We start from the raw sequence: 18,007 nt of genomic DNA, 5'->3' as shown, positions 1-18,007 counted from the left end.
ATCACATGTTTACCATTTAGAAGGAAAGAACTTGCGTTTAAATTGGTGTTTCACAGTCAATTCCACTCAAAGAGGTACTTGAGTGACTATCATATTGTATAGTCAGCTTTGCGGGGTTTCCTCTGTAGATTCTTCTCTGTAGATTCTCTCTTCAGGTTGGTTTGTATGCTCTGCTGTACAAACTTTTTCCACAGACAGGTACCTTTCAGAGAGCTCTTAAGCTAGCAGCCTACATCTGTTAGCCTTTTGGGAGTTCTCTCTTATTTGGAGCAGATTGAACTGTGGGAAAACCAATTCACACCAACTGGAAAGAGACACCTGGAGTCAATGCGGGAATCCAGGCGCAAACTGAAGGTGGTTGTGTGAACATTTCAGTTTATAAACAACTGTGCTGTCAACAATTTCACTGTGCTAGAAGACCCATGTCCATGTTCCTGAATCAGAACATGATGTGGTATATATGGATTTCAGCAAGGCGTTCAATAAGGTTCCCCACAGTAGGATATTGTACAAAATGCAGAGGAATGGGATTGTGGGAGATATAGCAGTTTGGATCAGTAATTGGCTTGCTGAAAGAAGACAGAGGGTGGTGGTTGATGGGAAATGTTCATCCTGGAGTCCAGTTACTAGTGGTGTACTGCAAGGGTCGGTGTTGGGTCCACTGCTGTTCGTCATTTTTATAAACTACCTGGATGAGGGCGTAGAAGGGTGGGTTAGTAAATTTGCAGACGACACGAAGGTTGGTGGAGTTGTGGATAGTGATGAAGGATGTTGTAGGTTATAGAGAGACATAGATAAGCTGCAGAGCTGGGCTGAGAGGTGGCAAATGGTGTTTAATGCAGACAAGTGTGAGGTGATTCACTTTGGTTGGAGTAACCAGAATGCAAAGTACTGGGCTAATGGTAAGATTCTTGGTAGTGTAAATGAGCAGAGAGATCTCAGTGTCCAGGTACACAGATCCTTGAAAGTTGCCATCCAGGTTGACAGGGTTGTTAAGAAGGCAATACAGTGTTTTAGCTTTTATTAATAGAGGGATCGAGTTCTGGAACCATGAGGTTTTTTTTAGATTAGATTAGATTAGATTACTTACAGTGTGGAAACAGGCCCTTCGGCCCAACAAGTCCACACCGACCCGCCGAGGCGCAACCCACCCATACCCCTACATTTACCCCTTTACCTAACACTACGGACAATTTAGCATGGCCAATTCACCTGACCTGCACATCTTTGGACTGTGGGAGGAAACCGGAGCACCCGGAGGAAACCCACGCAGACACGGGGAGAATGTGCAAACTCCACACAGTCAGTCGCCTGAGGCGGGAATTGAACCCGGGTCTCTGGCGCTGTGAGGCAGCAGTGCTAACCACTGTGCCACCGTGCCACCCACTTTAAGTTGACAAAGAGATACATTGACTATTTCACCCCACCCACTCTCCTCAGTGATGCTGACTCCCTGTCACAGGGTCTTTCACTTCACCTGCCCCTCTCTGCAGGTTATGCTGCAGCTGTACAGAACTCTGGTGCGGCCGCACTTGGAGTATTGTGTACAGTTCTCGTCATCACGTTAAAAGAAAGATGTGAAAGCGTTGGAAAGGGTGCAGAGGAGATTTACTAGGATGTTACCTGGTATGGAGGGAAGGTCTTACGAGGAAAGACTGAGGGACTTGAGGCTGTTTTCATTAGAGAGAAGAAGATTGAGAGGTGACTTAACAGAGACATAAGATAATCAGAGGGTTAGATAGGGTGGACAGGGAGAGCATTTTTCCAAATATGGTGACGGCGAGCACCAGGGGGGCAAAGCTTTAAATTGAGGGGTGATAGATATAGGACAGATGTCAGAGGTAGTTTTTTTACTCAGAGATTAGTAAGGGTATGGAATGCTTTGCCTGCAACGATAGTAGATTCGCCAATTTTAAGTACATTTAAGTCATCATTGGATAAGCATGTGAATGTACATGGAATAGTGTAGGTTAGAGAGGCTTCAGATTGGTATGACAGGTCAGCCCAACACCAAGGGCCAAAGGGCCTGTACTGTGCTGTAATGTTCTATGTTCTATGTTCAAAAATATCCAGTTTCATACCCCAAAACATTTCATTGGTTTTAATATTATCAAAATAGTAAATTCAAACTTGATTGGAATTTAGTATCTTGAGGCATAATTTAAATTGATTGGCTGAATTTGAATTTGATTTTGTCTCATGGCAACTCAGCTATTCTAGCTGTTTTGACCAAATGTTACATTGTTACGTTATTCCGGACTCTCTGTCCTTCTCTAAGTCCTGTAGGCTTTTTAACTCTCTTAAAGGTACAGTATACCCACAACTTCATAACAATTCCACCTGGCTTCCTGATCACTTCTTGGATTTGAATGTAATCATTTTATGAATCATATACAAGGACATTCAGACCTCTCTGTACTGGAGCATTCTGCAGTCCCACTTGTCAACCAACCAGCAGCTTCTTTTCATCTAATATAGGTTGTGATGAAAATCTTTTTTCAGCAACTTTCAGAAATAGCAAAATGTACTTACTAATGATCTGAAGCTCAGTTGTCTTTACAATAGTTTCCAAGGCTCTAGGAAGGGGTTGTGTCAGGGCTGCTCTGAAACTGTTTGGCTAAACTCATGTAATGCAACATTTCATTTGCAGAGATACACCTTGTCGCAAACATAGGCAATGTAATAGTTAACTGAGCATTACAAGAGTACTATCAATTAGTAAATCCTAAACAGTAGTCATTAAAGATATGATTGCCTTCCAGTTGTGACTAAAAAAACATACAGTATTTTTTATTGGATTAAAATGGTTTTTCTTCCGTATCACTCAATATCCACTTCACACAGAACTTATTATTTCGGGGTGAGCAAATGCATAGAGTAAGTAGCTAGTAAATGTGCATGTCTGATATTAATTATCTGACACTTCACAACCAGTCATCCATTTGATTCCAACTGAATTCACTCCAACAACTTCCTTATGCTAAATCAAAAATAACTCAAGTGGTTCAAAAAACAAAATCAGTTGAAGCACACATTGAATTCAGCATATTCAGGTGAACATTTCTGTAAATGAATAATCATACGCACACTGCCTAGTTTAGTTCATAACTGGATTACTGTGAGCAGTTCTGGGTGCCACATCTTAGAAATGCTATATTACCCTTGGAGGCAAAGCAGCATAGATTTACTGGAAGGGTACATGGATTTCATGCTTTACAATATTATGGCATATTACACAAAGTAGAATTATATTTAGAGTCGTAGAGATGTACAAGCACAGAAACAGACCCTTCGGTCCAACCAGTCCATGCAAACCCGATATCTTAACCTAATCTCGTCCCATTTGCCAGCACTTAGCCCATATCCCTCTAAACCATTCTTATTCATATACCCATCCAAATGCCTCTTAAATGTTGCAATTGTACCAGCCTCCACCACTTTGTCTGGCAGCTCATTCCACACATGCACCACTCTCTGCGTGAAAAAGTTGCCCCTTACGTCTCTTCTATATCTTTCCCTTCTCACCCTAAACCTATGCCCTCTACTTCTGGACTCCCTGACCCCAGGGAAAAGACTTTGTCTATTTATCCTATCCATGCCCCTCATAATTTTATAAACCTCTATAAGGTCACCTCTTAGCCTCCGATGCTCCAGGGAAAACAGCCCCAGCCTGTTCAGCCTCTCCCAATAGCTCAAATCCTCCAACCCTGGCAACATCCTTGCAAATCTTCTCAGAACACTTTCAAGTTTCACAACACTCTTCTGAGAGGAAGGAGACCAGAATTGCACATAATATTCCAAAAGTGGCCTAACTCACATCCTGTACTGCCATACCATAACCTCCCAACTCCTGTTGACTAAACTGGTCCTCACTCTGAACAACTTCTCTTTCCAATCCTCCCACTTCCTCCAAACCAAAGGAGTAGCCATGGGCACCTGCATGGGCCCCAGCTATGCCTGCCTCTTCGTCGGATATGTGGAACAGTCAATCTTCAGCAGCTACACTGGCAACACCCCCCCATCTTTTCCTCTGTTACATCGATGACTGTATCAACGCTATCTCGTGCTCCCACCAGGAGGTTGAACAGTTCATCCACTTTGCTAACACCTTCCACCCCAATCTCAAATTTACCTGGATCGTCTCAGACTCCTCCCTCCCCTTCCTAAACCTCTCCATTTCTATCTTGGGCGACTGACTCAACACGGACATTTACTATAAAGTGACCAACTCCCACAGCTACCTAAATTACACATCCTCCCACCCTTCCCCCTGTAAAAACACCATCCCATATTCCCAATTCCTTCGCCTTCGCTGCATCTGCTCCCAGGAGGACTAATTCCAATACCGAAAAACCCAGATGGCCTCCTTCTTCAAAGACCGCAATTTCCCCTCAGACGTGGTTGACGATGCTCTCCACTGCATCTCCTCCACTTCCCGCTCCTCTGCCCTTGAACCTCACCCCTCCAATTGCCACCAGGACAGAACCCCACTGGTCCTCACCTACCACCCCACCAACCTCCAGATACATTGTATCATCCTTCGTCATTTCCGCCACCTCCAAACAGACCCCACCACCAAGGATATATTTCCCTCCCCTCCCCTATCAGATTTCCGAAAAGACCACTCCCTTGTCAGGTCCACACCCTCCCACCAACCCAATCTCCACTCCCAGCACCTTCCCCTGCAACCGCAAGAAATGCAAAACTAGCGCCCACACCTCCCCCCTCACTTCCCTCCAAGGCCCCAAGGGAGCCTTCCATATCCATCACAAATTCACCTGCACCTCCACACACATCATTTACTGCATCCGCTGCACCCGATGTGGCCTCCCCTACGTTGGGGAGACAGGCCGCCTACTTGCGGAATGTTTCAGAGAACACCTCTGGGACATACGCACCAACCAACCCAACCGCCCCGTGGCTGAACACTTTAACTCCCCCTCCCACTCCACCAAGGACATGCAGGTCCTTGGCCTCCTCCATTGCCAGACCATGGCAACACGACGCCTGGAGGAAGAGCACCTCATCTTCCGCCTAGAAACCCTCCAAACACAAGGGATGAATGCAGATTTCTCCAGCTTCCTCATTTCCCCTCACCCCACCTTTTCTCAGTCCCAACCCTCAGACTCAGCACCACCTTCTTGACCTGCAATCTTCTTCCCGACCTCTCTCTGGCCTATCACCCTCACCTTAACCTCCTTCCACCTATCGTATTCCCAATGCCCCTCCCCAAGTCCCTCCTCCCTACCTATTATCTTAGCCTGCTTGGCACACCTTCCTCATTCCTGAAGAAGGGCTTATACCCGAAAAGTTGATTCTCCTGCTCCTTGGATGCTGCCTGACCTGCTGCACTTTTCCAGCAACACATTTTTCAGCTCCTAACTCCTATATTCAATACTCTGACCAATAAAGGAAAGCATACCAAACGCCTTCTTCACTATCCTATCTACTTGCGAGTCCACATTCAAGGATCTATGAACCTGCACTCCAAGGTCTCTTTGTTTAGCAACACTCCGTAGGACCTTACCATTAAGTGTATATGTCCTGCTAAGATTTGCTTTCTCAAAATGCAGCACCTCACATTTATCTGAATTAAACTCCATTGGCCTATCTGATCAAGATCCCGTTGTAATCTGAGGTAATCTTGTTCGCTGGCCACTACACCTCCAACTTTGGTATCATCAGCAAACTTACTAACCATACCCGTTCACATCCAAATCATTCATATAAATGACAAAAATCTGTGGACCCAGCATCGATCCTTGTGGCATTCCACTGGTCACAGGCCTCCAGTCTGAAAAACAATCCCCCATCACCATCCTCTATCTTCTATCTTCAAGCCAGTTCTGTATCCAAATGACTAGTTCTCCCTGTATTCCATGAGATCTAACCTTACTAACCAGTCTACCATGGGGAACCTTAACAAATGTCTTACTGAAGTCCATATAGAACATATCCACTGTTCTGCCCTCATCAATCCTCTTTGTTACTTCTTTACAAAAAATTCAATCAAGTTTGTGATTTCCCATGCACAAAGCTATGTTGACTATCCCTAATCAGTCCTTGCCTTTCCAAATGCATGTAAATCCTGTCCCTCAGGATTCCCTCCAACAGGATACATCTGATCAGGTCCTAGGGATTTGTCTATCTTTATGCATTTCAAGACATCCAGCACTTTCTCCTTTGTAATATGTACATTTTTCACCATCTATTTCCCTCCTTTCTCTGTCTTCCATGTCCCTCTCCACAGTAAACACCGATGTAAAATATTCGTTTAGTATGTCCCCCATCTCTTGCATCTCCACACAAAGGGTGCCTTGCTGATCTTTGAGGGAGTCTATTCTCTACCTAGTTACCTTTTTGTAAAAATTATTTGGATTCTTCTTAGCCCTATTTGCGAAAGCTATCTCATGTCCCCTTTTTGCCCTCCTATTTCCCTCTTCAGTATATTCCTCCTGCTTTTATACTCTAAGCATTTACTCGATCTATCCTGTCTATACCTGACATATACTTCCTTCTTTTTCTGAACGAAACCCTCAATTTCTTTTTTGTCATCCAGCATTCCCTACACCTACCAGCCTTTCCTTTAACCCAAACAGGAATATACTGTCTCTGGACTCTCGTTATCTCATTTCTGAAGGTTTCCCATTTTCCAGCCATCCCTTTACCTGCGAATATCTGCCTCAAATCAGCTTTTGAAGTTTTTGCCTATTACCATCGAAATTAGCCATCCTCCAATTTAGAACTTCAATTTTTAGACATGGTCTATCCTTTTCCATCATTATTTTAAAACTAATAGAATTATGGTCGCTGGCACCAAAGTGCTCCCCATTGACACCTCAGTCACCTGCCCTGTCTTATTTCCCAAAGGTAGGTCAGGTTTTGCACCTTCTCTCGTAGGTGAATCAGAAAACTTTCTTGTACACACTTAATAAATTCCTCTCCATCTAAACCATTAACACAATGGCAGTCCCACTCTATGTTTAGAAAGTTAAAATCCCTACCATAACCACTTTGTTATTCTTACAGATAACTGAAATCTTCTTAAAAATTTGTTTCTCAATTTTCCTCTGACTAATAGGAAGTCTATAATACAGTCCCAGTAATGTGATCATTGCTTTCTTATTTCTCAGTTCCACCCAAAAAACTTGCCTAGATGTATTTCCAGGAATATCCTCCCTCAGCACAGCTGTAATGCTATCCCTTATCAAAAATACCACTCCCCCTCCTCTCTTGCCTCCCTTTTAATCCTTGCTGTATCATTTGTATCCTGAAACATTAAACTGCCAGTCCTGTTCATCTCTAAGCTGTGTTTCTGTAACTGCAATGATATCCCAATCCCATGTTCCTAACCATGCCCTGAGTTCATCTGCCTTCCCTGTTGGGCCTCTTGCATGGAAATAAATGCAGTTTAATTTATCAGTCCAACCTTGTTCTCTGCTTTGTTCCTGCCTGCCCTGACTATTTGACTCACTTCTTTTCTTAATTGTACTAGTGTCTGATTGATCTCTTTCTTCACTGTGTCCCAACCCTCACCCCCACCTTACTAATTTAAATCCTCACAAGCAGTTCTAGCAAATCTTCCTGTCAGCATATTAGTCCCTTTACAATTCAGGTGCAATCCATCCTTCTACCACAGAAGAGCTTCCAATGATCAAAAAATGTGAATCCTTCTCCCATATACCAGCTCCTCAGCCATGCAGTCTTCTGCACTATCCTCCTATTCTTACCCTCACTAGCTCATAGCACTGGGAATAATCCAGATATTACTACCCTTGATGACCTCCTCCCTTCAGAATCTCATCCTTTTCCCTTCCTATGTCATAGGCTCCAATGGGTACAATGACCTCCTGCTGGTCCCTCTCCCATTTGAGAATATTCTGCACCCTCTCTGAGAGATCCTTGATCCTGGCACCAGGGAGGCAACACACCATTCTGATTTTTCACTGCCTGGCCGCAGAAATGTCTGTCTGTGCCTCAGACTAGAGAGCCTCCTAACACAATCGATAGCTTGGAACTCGATGCACCCCTAATTGCATTAGAACCAGTATTGACACCAGAAACTTAGCTATTCGTGCTACTGTCTCTTGAAAATCCATCACCCCTACATTTTCCAAAACAGCATATTTGTTTGAAATGGGGATAGCCACAGAAGACTGCCTACCTCTCCTACCTTTCCTGGAGTTAACCCATCTGTGTAACTATCTGTGACATTTCTCCCTTCCTATAAGTGCCATCCATCACACCCCCTTGCTCTTGTAGATTTCTAATTACCTCTAGCTGTCTCTCCATCCAAACCATTCGATCTGATAGGATTCGCAACCGACGACATTTATTGCAAATATAATCCTCAGTAACACAGTCACTCCTCTCGCAACTCCCACATCTGATAAGAAGAGCATATCAGAGCTGAAAATGTGTTGCTGGAAAAGCGCAGCAGGTCAGGCAGCATCCAAGGAACAGGAGAATCGACGTTTCGGGCATAAGCCCTTCTTCAGGAAGACCATTCCTGAAGAAGGGCTTATGCCCAAAACGTCGATTCTCCTGTTCTTTGGATGCTGCCTGACCTGCTGCGCTTTTCCAGCAACACATTTTCAGCTCTGATCTCCAGCATCTGCAGTCCTCACTTTCTCCAAGAAGAGCGTATCACCCTACTAAAGGCCATGTTTGCTCCTTCCAATCTACAAACCCAGAAATAGCAGTGTTTGCATAGCAATAAGACAGTGCTATAGGCTAACTTAATGCTATGACTTATATTTTTAAAATGTAATCACAAAACAGATCACAATAAAACATATAATCTGAAAGAACCCACTATACTCACTATTATAGATTTGCAGCAAAGCTACACTTAAATTATACACTTACCTGTTTCTGTGCGTGACCTCTCCCAAACAGGTTTCTGTCAGATCAGTTGTGAATTTTGCTGTTCGTTAGATTCCCTGGACGCGCTCCGGTATCCAGCAATACATGAATTCAAACAGCAAAAGGTATTAACTGCACAGATTCACTGCTGTGTCAGTTAGCAGTTTCTTCTCTCTCTCTCCTTCACCTACCATGTGCTGCCTATTGTCTGTCCTTCTCCCTTTTAAAAGTGCTGTGGTTTTGACATTTTTTCCTCTGAAGTTCCGAAACAATGCAACAGCATATAGGATGGTAATCGCTGCTCCTGGAATTCAAGGAAATCATCTCTCACATCCAAAATACTTCAAAAAAGGAACAGCTGTTACAGCCATAAAATTTTCCCATCTCCATCTTGGATTACCCAGAATCCTCCTTCTTGGAACTTAAAACTTTGAGGGTGATTGAAATCAAGATTTTAGAGAAAACAAATAGGATATTTAGAAAAACCTATTTCAGCTGGTTGGGAAGTCCATGATTAAGGGATAGAGGCTGAAGTCAAAGGAGAAACCTTTCAAGAGTCAAATTAGGAAATTCTGTTATGCACAGAGATAATAGTCGATTAAATTATTGATTTTAAATAGGATAAATAGATTGGATTTTGTTAAGCAAATGTATTAGCAGATACATGGACTTCATTCACAGATCAGCCATAATCAGTAGAATTGACGTGAGGAGCTAACATGGTCAATTCCTCATCCAATCTTTTTATGGCCCATGTTCCTCAACTTTTATTGCAGGACAGTGATTGCCACTTCCGTTTTGACAAAGACTCTATTTTCTGATTCATGCAGACATTTTTAGCATTTTCCACCATTTCAAACTTCCATTTTATCTTCACTAATTAACCTTCATATTTGAACAAATTTTGCTCTAGTGATGAGCAGCTTGGCCGATGAGTGCATTACAGCTGCTCCCATGCATTTTAAGAAACTGAGATGGGGAAACTCATTGAAGAAACAGGGACTGGGTGTGATTCATTTTAAAAAAAGGATAACTTCTGTTGAATTTTTGACGTGTTTTAATAGTTGGTGTAATTGTTGATTGTGTGAAGCCTAACACATATGAGCTGATTGTTGGCTGGTTAAAAATTGTAGCATTTAATCTAAAATTATAGAAACGTATATAATGATTTTCAATCCATCTGGTATAATGAAGGTAGGGTTTTGTACATTTTTCTTCAAAAGTATTTATCATTCACAAGCAAGACCTTACTGTTCACAATGCCTACTGGCTATGCATTCCTTGCACTGTCCAAACTGCAACAATGGGGGTGTGAGCCTAATCACCGAGTCACATCCTTATTCCTCTCCTTGTTCCTCTGGTATTTATCTTCTTTTGAATCACACTGTCTTCTTCAAGGCCAATCTCAGTTGCTTTCAAATTTTCATTGCTTACTGACCTTTGACCTCATTCATATCACCAGTCTCTTCCCAGGATCTCCTTTCTCAACCTTTGCACAGAGTGACTTATTGACCTGGATTTTCAAATGCCAATAAGAGCCAATGTTGAGAGATTTGCTGCTGTTGTGTCCCCTGAAAATGTGCATATGTGATAATTACCTAGCAAGTTTAAACATTGACGGACAGTGTAGTGTTTGTAACAAGGTCTTTCCTGACAAAGGACTTTTGCCTGAAAAGTCAATTTTCCTGATCCTCGGATGTTGCCTGACCTACTATGTTTTTTTCCAGCACCACACTGTCGATTTGTAATGAGGTTAGCCAGGTGGACCTGATAGAATATGAGTTCTCGGATTGGGACTGTTAATGTGGTCCAATTAGGGAGCCCTGGCTGACAGATATAAACAGGAGCTCTGATCACTCTGAGCTGGCTCTGAGGAAGCTAGGTCAGTGTGAAGGACTCTTCACGTGTAAATAAAGCAGGAATTGGTGACAGGATACAGGCGTCAGTAGAGCTATTTCAGACAGATTTACCGACCCCCAGGCCCATCTAAAAATGCTACTATCAGAGACATGAGCTTTCTGTGTCAAACATACATAGCCTACGATTGACTCAATGTCAATTTCTGTCATAGGTTAGTGATTAATAGTGGAGCTTCTCCTCCAACCTTGTTGGAAAGCTGTCTGAGGGAGTTTCCTACTGTTTGACTTGATGTTTATGGTGCTGACAGAAAACAGTGAAGAAACTTGGAAGGAATCCAATCTGTTCCAAAGTCCATCCAGCTTTCTACTGAATGCCTTGGTGAGATTTATCAAAGTAGCATATGGGCCTATGCTTTGTTCCTTTCAAAGTGACAGTGCCTGAAGTTGAAATCATGGCAGTGTTTAACTGTGTGTGGCTGCAAAGACCCCTTGCAAAAATGGGAATTGGAGAAAACAGTCCATTAGTTTGAAGCAATCCTCGCACAAAGGAAGATGATTGTAGCTGTTAAAGGTCATTTTTCTTAATCCTGGGATATCGTGGTAGAGTTTCTCGGTATAGTGTCCTAGTCCCAACCATCTTCAATTGCTTCTTCAATGACCTTCCCTCCACCATAAGGTCTGAAGTGGGGCTGTCGCTAATGATTATGCAATGTTCAGCACCATTTGTGACTTCTAAAATACTGAAGCAGTCTGTACCCAAATGCAGCAAGACAACATCCAGGCTTGAGCATCTAAGTTGCAAATAACATTCACAATGCACGGGTCAAGAATTGCCCATTTCCAACAAAAGAGAATTGAACCATCTCCCCTTGACATTCAATTGCATTACCATCCATGATTTCTCCCACTATCCACATTCTGAGGATTGCCATTGGCCAGAACCTGAACTGACCAAATATTTAAGTACTGTAGTTACAAAAGCAGGTCAGAAGCTATGAATTTTGTAGCAACCTCTTAAATTCCCTAAAAACTATGCATCATCTGACAGGTACAAGTCATGATGACATTTTCTCCATTTATCTTGATGAATGCAGCTCTAACAGCACTCAAGAAGCGTAACACTATCCAAGACAAATCAGCCTGCTTGATTGAAAGTGGTGCATTGAATGCCAATATTCAGTCTGTCCAGACCCTGCCAGTGCATAATAACAGCGGTATGTACCATCTACAAGTTGCACTGAAATACCTCAGCAATGGTCTTTCTACAATGCCTACCAAATCCTCAAGCACTGCCATCTAGATTGACAGGGGCAGCAGGTGCATGAAAACAGTATTACTGCAAATATCCTGTGCACACCCTGACTTGGTCAAATGTTATTGTTAACATTTAAGCACACTCACATGCACACACATACTCATGAAAATGATGATTGTCATATTTCTCTGCCTTGTTTTTTGTAGTTATCTCAAAGACACTGAGCACTGTCCCTTTTTCCCAGTATGCTGTAAATAGATCTGTAACCTTGACAAGAATCACAGTTCCTCCATTTTTATCCACCTCAGCTGGATTCCCATCATTTCATGGGCTTTCAGTGATTTTAATTGTGTTGTAGCAGTTTTGATCTTTTCACGGGTTGGTGGTTCATCCAACTCAGACTTCATTCAGTTCTGTCAGGGAGATCTTTAGTGATGGATGTTCCCTGCACCATCTGCTGGTCACCAAATAGGAAAGTGTTCTGATCAAGCTGCAAGATTAAATTGTTATTTACACGTACATTCAAAGAATTTAGTGTAGTGTGCACCTGATGTTCTTTACAGTTCAAATAGACTCAGTGTGAATTTTTTACATGCATCATAATTTATTGAAGTCCTCAAATATTGCAAATAGTTAAACATTGCTAATGAAATGATTAAGAAATGTGGGCTTTCTCTCTTCATATCCCGATTTTCTTATTCATAATTATATTGCTTTTAATTAGGTATGTCATGGATTGAACCCATTTGTAAATTGTCATATGAGAGTCCTGGTTGCTAGTATTATGGTCTTCCTGCTAGCCCAGAGTCATAAATCATCTCCAGGATGAGGTCAATTGGTTATTGCTTCCAAAAATATAGCTTATTCATAAAATTTGTAAAAGTACATTGTAAAACACTTTTATTTGAAAATGAAGAAAGTGCAATAAAGTTCAACTTCTCTCCATATATCATATTTGTTTTCATTTATCCATGGGATATACTCATCATTGGCTATGCCAACACTTTTTTTTGTAGTTATGAGTCAACCACAATAATGTGGGTCTGAAATCACATGCAAACCAGACCAGGTAGAATGGTAGAAAGGTTTCCTTCCCCGAAGGACACCAGTAATCTTTTTTTTTTGGCAACAATTGACAACGGATATATGGTTGCCATTAGGCTGACTCTTTAATTGAGTTGAAATGCCACCAGCTGCCATGGTGGGAGTCAGACCTATGTCCCCAGAACATTAACCTGAGATTCTGGATTACTAGGTCATTGATATCACCATTACGTTATCATCTCCCCACATGTTGCACTCTTATTTTCTCAACACAATTGCAATGCCCTTAATACTTACAACATACATTGTCTGTCAGACATATAGCCTGAGAGCAAAACATTTCAAATTGAAAACTACAGAAAGGTGCCTCAAAAAAATTTCACACAATTCTAAGTCAAGGGATCAAATGCTCTGCAAACCACTCCTTTGCCCATTGCCTCCCGAAACTGTCTGGCTCAGTATTACTTATTTTAACATGCCTAAGGGAGCTTTATACATTGAGCCATTTCAACTGGGTGCATAATAATTCACCTCTTTCTAAATGGGTTCTTTATGAAGCAAAAAAAAACCGAAATAGCACTAATAAGTAGCAATGAAAGAGTCCATATTTCCTTGAAGCAAAGTCTTGAGGGACTCAATGCAAAAGCAAAACCAAATTAATCATTATCCCTCTAACAAAGCATAAGAAATTCCCAAAGCTGCACTTTACCATAGTGTAAAATACAAATTGTATTTTGTGCCATGTCTCCAAAATCAACATCATTGCCATTTTCAAACCTAACAAATATGAAGAGTAATCTGAATATGAAAATTCCAGTATAACACATCATTTTAACTTAAGTGACAGCCAAGCAGTCTCATTAATTGGCCTTCAGGAGCAGGACAAGTCATATCTTGATAAAGACATTTGATATATTTTGTTAACCGTGTTGCCACAGTTTACATTTTTGTTAGATTTTATGAAAAATATTTGGTACTAGCGATACATTTCCCCTGAAATGAAGAAAAGGAGCATGAGGCATAAACTAAAAATGTAGCTGATGAAGACTAGCTACAAATTCATGAGTGGCATTCTCAGTTTCAACCATGATTGGATTTGATTTATTATTGTCACATGGACTGAGATGTACTGAAAAGCATTGTTTTGCACACTATCCAGACCCATCATACCTTATATAGGTATATCAGTGTAATAGAACAGAATGCAGAATACAGCATTACAGCTACAAAGAAGGTGCAGAGAAAGATCAACTCTAATATCGAGGGATTCATTTATAAGTATGATAACAGTAGGGAAGAAGGGGGCTAAACAACTCCCTGGTATTTAATCACAAAACGTAGAAGAAGTCAAGTCAAAAATATATTCATCAACAGATCACCCATGTGCACTACTCACTGACTGTTGTGTAAGGGTTTTAGGACCCCAGAGCAACCACTCCATGAGCTCACATTGCTACTGCTCATTTGGTGTAAGTAGTGCAGTGTGGGCAGGGTTAGTGTGGATGAATGATGTGAAGAAGGAAGCACAAGTGGAGTGTAGTCTTAGTATTGTAACAGGAGAAAGTGAGGACTGCAGATGCTGGAGATCAGAGCTGAAAATGTGTTGCTGGAAAAGCGCAGCAGGTCAGGCAGCATCCAAGGAGCAGGAGAATCATGCCCGAAATGTCGATTCTCCTGCTCCTTGGATGCTGCCTGACCTGCTGCGCTTTTCCAGCAACACATTTTCAGCTTAGTATTGTAACAATAAATTAGAGCCTGGTATATCTGTGATTGTCGTGTGATTGCAATATTTAGAATTAACACATGGTGTTACTTGGAAATCTAATACTGAAGATGTTCCTTTACATTGTTGTCACCTTGACCAGTCTATTTCAACCTGAAAACTCTCAACGTGGCATCAAATCACAATAAGAGATGAGCAGATTAAATGGTCTTCGATCTCATTATTGTTTGTAAGATCCTGCTACCCACTAAAATGCTGCAAGGTTTACTAACATAACAACCACTTTACTTAAGAAACAATTCACTGAACACGAAATTCAGAGAGATATAATATATAATAATATAAAAAAAGTAAGCAAGCCTCATTAAGCTGCAGTTCAACATTGATCTTGATCTTCCACCAGAGTGAAAGCTGGGCAGTTTATTTTTAAACACTTGAAATTGCTCAAACTTCATGTAGTACAACTGTGGGTGAAGTCCAAAGCAGGAGTTACAATTGCTGAAAGGTTAATCATGGTTCAATATTTTGACCTACCACCTGAAAATGTACGATTAGCAAGAACATTTCAGAGCTTTTGGCAATCCATTTGATCAGTCCCTTAAGCCCAGCTCAAGTGAATAACATATGCTGGGTATATCACAAGAACCTGTCTAAGTAAGCTCGCCAAAGCAGTAAACCAACACTAATTCTAGACATGGAAAGCACCTTGTACACAATCTGCACAACATCTTGTCTTGAATTCAGTCTCATGTCTGCACCTCTTCTGGCATTTGGCCAACAAGAGGCCCTGAGAAAAGCACAGTATAATACAACAAACAGTTCCTATTGCTCCCAGCTTTAATAAAGCAGACATTGTTAATTATCCTATAGGAAGAAACAAGGGTCAGTGAGGCATTCTTATAACAAAGAAAGAATCAAACGATCTTAACTGAGACACTGATTATTTACACAGTGCCCATCAAAAGTCCAGTGACATTGGTCTTCCAGATGAATTCTGAACTAAAACTGACTGCTAAACCAGATGCTACATATTTTCTCATCTCTGAAAATCTTCATATTCACAGGAGGTCTCAAAATGCTTCATAATCAGTGAATTACTTTTGACGTGTAAACACTACTGTTAGGGAGGCAAACAAAGCAGGTATTAGCATTCCGTGAGCTTCTGCAAACAAAATAAAGAACCTGCATTTGTACAGCACCACCTATAACCTCAGGAATTTCACGCTGCATTGTATCACTGCACAGACCTGTTGAAAGACACTGTAACTTTAAGACAGCTAAAATATCATCACGATACGTGATGCTTTGGTGAAAGACATTTTCATCTTGCTCTGTGCAGTCATTAGTCAAGCAATCAGACAGCCATTCAGTCAGTAGTGAACTATGAACATAATGTAATAATGATAGAAGTAAACTTACTTTCTAGACTATACTTTCAAGTCTGAGATGCCATGTTAGTGTACAGTTATTTGTTAATAATGTCCAGATATCCATCTCAAAAAGAACCTGAATCTCTGTCCTGTCTGTTTTGAGGACTAGCATAGGAAACCACATCATATCATTGTGGCAGCAAGTGGGCACTCTAAGCTGGTGACAGCAGGTTAATGCCAAAGGCTAGTCACAGCAAGTTGCTACCAAATGCTGAGAAGGTGATAGAAACAATGTCAGCTGTGAAAAGTTATTTTCTTAACAGTCACCTATCATCTGTCAGAGTGCAGAACTGAAGATCACATTTAATAACCAAGACTGATGGCTGCAACCTCTACTGAAGTCCAGCAACCACAACAAAGGAACAGTTGTGAGTGTGCTCTCTCTCTTTAGCATAAAAGGGATAAATATATCTTCACAGTTGATGAAATAGAGTCATAGTCATAGGGTCATAGAGATGTATAGCATGGAAACAGACTTTTCATGCTGACTCATCCATGCCGACCAGATATCCTAACATACTCCAGGCCCACCTGCCAGCACTTGGCCCATTTCCCTCTAAACCCTTAGTATTCATATACCCATCCACATGCCTTTTTAATGTTGTAATTGTGCCAGCCTCCACCACTTCCTCTGGCAGGTTGTTCCATACACGTACCACCCTCTGTATGAAAAAATTGCCCCTTTGGTCCCTTTTAAATCTTTCCCCTCTCATCCTAAACTTATGCCCTCTAGGTCTGGACTCCCCGTCCCCAGGGAAAAGACTTTGTCTATTTATCCTATCCATACCCCTCATGATTTTATAAACCTCTACAAGGTCACCCCTCAGCCTCCGATGCTCCAGGGAAAACAGTCCCAGCCTATTCAGCCTCTCCCTGTAGCTCAAACCTTCCAACCCTGGCAACATCCTTGTAAATTTTTTCTGAACAGTTCAAGTTTCACATCATCCTTCCAATAGGAGGGAGACCAGAACTGCACACAATGTTCCAAAAGCAGTCGAACCAACATCCTGTACAGCCGCAACATGATCTCCCAACTCCTACATTCAATGGTCTGACCAATAAAGGAAAGCATACCAAACACCTTCACTATCCTATCCATCTGCGACTCCACTTTCAAGGAACTATGAACCTGCACTCCAAGATCTTTGTTCAGCAACACTCTCGAGGATTTTACCATTCAGTGTATAAGTTCTGCTCTGATTTGCCTTTCCAAAATTCAGCACCTCACATTTATCCAGAATAGAATGAATTGAATCTCTAGTGTGGAAGCAGGCCATTTGGCCCATCAAGCCCACACCAAATCCTCTGAAGAGTAACCCACCCACCTATTCCCCTACTCTATTACTCTACATTTACCCCTGACTAATGCACCCAACCTACACATCCCTGAACAATACGGGCAATTTAGCTTAATCAATTCACCTAACCTGTACATCTTTGGATTGTGGGAGGAAACCGGAGTACCTGGAGAAAACACACACAGACACAGGAAGAATGTGCAAACTCTATATAGCCAGCCGCCCGAATCTGGAATTGAAACCTGGGTCCCTGGTGCTGTGAGGCAGCAATGCTAACCACTGATAATGAGGGACTATCCATGGTTTGACCAACCTCTATGCAAATGGTTTTGAATCTTTAAAGACGTTGCAGTATAATATGTGAAAGATCATTTCCAACAGAGCATGAGCCCTCCATGTAAGTGCAGTATTCACATTTGGGATAAGCTGAATGTAGAACTGGATTCCATGGTACAAAATAACATCATTCTCAAAGTTGAGCATCACATTGATTGCTTCAACTTCTTGACTATGTTTTGAAGAAAGAAGGAAAC

This window comes from Chiloscyllium plagiosum, unplaced genomic scaffold (genome assembly GCF_037043375.1).
Source record: "Chiloscyllium plagiosum isolate Xiang-an unplaced genomic scaffold, Cpla_swu_hap1 HiC_scaffold_24, whole genome shotgun sequence".
Taxonomy (NCBI): Eukaryota; Metazoa; Chordata; class Chondrichthyes; order Orectolobiformes; family Hemiscylliidae; genus Chiloscyllium; species Chiloscyllium plagiosum.
The sequence above is the reverse complement of the archived record's forward strand: the minus strand, read 5'-3'. Positions refer to the sequence as shown.